A 3,071-nucleotide genomic window follows, 5' to 3' on the forward strand; every position below is an offset into this window, starting at 1 on the left:
TTTGTAACAAGAAACTCAGACTCACCTTTATTCTGAAACCAATGAGAGAGTCGGAATCCCTGTATCTATAACATGGCTCACTCTCTATTCAACCCCTCACAGTGTATATTTGTCCTTTTTCTTGTCCATAAGGTTCATATGTTTCAGTATATTAATATTGTTTGTGTAAACAAGTACCCTGTGGTATAAAGTAAATAGTTGTTGTTAAGTCCCGTTGGGTCAGTTCTGATCCATAGCGACCCTATGGAGGCTTTCCAAGGAGTGTCTAGTGAGCTTGAACCACTGACTCATGATTCAAACTGATTTTGCAGTCCAGTGCATTAACCCATAGCTCCACACCAGTACTCCATAAGTAAATACATAGAGAGGGAACTATCACAACCTTAAAGCTACAGCAGGTTTATTGAAGAAAACAAATGAGTTCCCCAGTTGCTCATGGCCACCTGAGTATCTCACAGGGAAACAATCACACATCATCTTCAAAATGGTGGGAACAGAGATTTCAAAAGACAAACTGCTTAAAGAAAAGACAAACTGCACGAAGGAAAATCCTAGTGAATCATCTGGTGAGAAAAATCTCCATTTTATTTTAATCTGATTATGATTTTGAATGAACTACAAGTGTGCTTCCAGAAATTAGAGGTTAGAAATTAGAGTTCCACACCTGGGACAGATTTGTTGTTAAGTGCCATCAAGTCTGTTCTACCTCATAGCAACCCTGTATAGGGTTTTCTAGGAGCAGCTGGTAGGTTTGAACTGCTGACCTGGTGGTTCAAAGTCCAGTGCTAATCCTACAGCACCACACCAGGAGTCCTTTCCCCAAATATCCAAGGATCTAAAACATCCCCCCTTTTCACATAATTGCAAGCCCATTGAGGTTTTATGCTCCCATAAAGATTTACTATCTCGGAAACACTTACAACACTTAACAACAACAACAAGCTCACCAAAGCACTGGCCAGCAGATTTTAAATGGTTAAATGAGTTTTATTTTCTCTTTTAAGAAGTAGGCTGAAACAGTCTGAAGATTTGGGCTTTGGAGTTAGGCACATCTCCTGGGACTGAGACCCAGGCCACCAAAAATAAAGGATGAGGCGGTGACCCCATTCCTTAACTTTAATTAGCCTCCTATTTTTATGTAACAGGTGCAATACCAGGGACCCAAAAATGATGAATACAGTTTCAATTCCTGTCTCTAAAGAGCTGGCAATTGAGTGGGGGGAGGCAGTCATTAAACCCACAATTTCCAAGGCAGTGATTTTTACAAAGTAAATACTATGGAAGGCATGTAACTGAGATTTTAATGTCATCCAGACTACACCAGTAGCTCTAAAACTTTGCTAGTTACTAGAATCATCCAAGGAGCTTTCATAAAGTGTTAGTGCCCAGGCCAAACCCCAGACTAATTTAAAGACTCTCTGTGGGTGGAACCTAGGCATGAGGTGTTTATAAACACGCAGGTGATGCCAGTGTAGAGCCAAGTCTGAGAACAATGGTTGCTGCTGTTAGGTGCTGTGGAGTTGGTTCTGACTCATAGCTACCCTGTAAAGGGTTTCTGAGGAGCAGCTAGTGAGCTTGAACTGTCGACCTTGTGGTTCAAACCAACTCTGCAGTCAGCATATTAACCCACAGCACCACACCACAACTCCTAAAGGTAAAAGGAGGGAAATTTCTACTCTTACACTTGAGAGTAACAGGATTGAAACAAAATGAGGTGCTATTTCACATGACACACTAGCCACACAGAAGAAAAGCAGATTTTCTGTCACACAGATAAGGACGGAGGCTGCTAGCCCAGCATGTGTAAGGTTGTTCGTTTCAGCTGGCCTCTGACAGCATCCACGCAGCACAACAGGATGTGTGGCTCCTGGGTCCCTGCCCTTCGGATTAAGGAAAACCTGGACGACCACTCCTGGGCATGTTTGCCTTATTCTCATCCAATCACATTTTCAGGAAATACTTTCTTAATAGTTTTCTAGGAGCTTTCCTACTCATCTGATAGGATATCATAATTAATTTTTCCCTTAAAAAAATAAAACAGCTTAATAAACATTTACTTACTGCTTACTGAAATAGCATAATGACACTCATATGACCATGAGATTTTCTACCACTGTACAGAGCATGAAACCTAGAGCATGTTTCCTAAATAGGAATCAGATGTTTCTTTTTGCTTTTGCTTTTCCTGAAACTGCAATACATGTATTACTGTATTTTCAATTTTCAATACTTTTACTTCCATTCAATGTCAGAAACAATAGGTGGTGGTTACGTGCTGCGGAGTCGGTTCCGACTCATAGCGACCCCAGGGTTTCCGAGGCTGTAAATCTTTACGGGAGCAGAAAGCCTCATCTTTCTCCTGTGAAAGGGCTGGTAGTTTCAAACTGCTGACCTTAAGGTTAACAGCCCAATTCGTAGCGTAGTGGTTATGAATTGGGCTTCTAACCTCAGAAGCCTTGGAAACCCTGTGCAGGCTCACTATGAGTGGGAACCCATTCCACGGTACTTAATGACAACATCCAGCTCCTTAGGGGTCTTCTTTTTCTTTACCAAAAAAGCAGAATGTGGAAATCACTGGACAATAGCTTTGATATCCAATGTAAGTAAAGTTATACTAAAGGTAATACAGAAACGGCTGCAAGCATAAAGTAACAGAGAACTTCCAGAGGTTCAAACTGGATTCAGAAGAGGACGTGGATGAGGGATACCATTGCTGATGTCTGATGGATCTTGGCTAAAAGCAGAGAATACCACAAAGATGTTTATCTGTACTTTGTTGACTATGTAAAGGCTTTAAATTGTGTGGATCATGACAAGCTATGGACTACAATGTGAAGTATGAGTATTCTGGAACAGTTAATTGTGCTCATGAGGAATCTGTACATGGACCAAGAGGCAGTTGTTTGAACAGAACATGGAAACACTGAATAGTTTAAAATTAAGAAAGGTGTGTGAACATGGATGAACCTTGAGGGCATTATGTTGAGTGAAATTAGTCACAAAAAGAGAAATACTACATAGGACCACTACTGTAAAAGACAAAGGGAAAGAACCCATACTAAAGGGGGGTG

This window comes from Chrysochloris asiatica, unplaced genomic scaffold (assembly GCF_000296735.1).
Source record: "Chrysochloris asiatica unplaced genomic scaffold, ChrAsi1.0 scaffold00144, whole genome shotgun sequence".
Classification (NCBI taxonomy): domain Eukaryota; kingdom Metazoa; phylum Chordata; class Mammalia; order Afrosoricida; family Chrysochloridae; genus Chrysochloris; species Chrysochloris asiatica.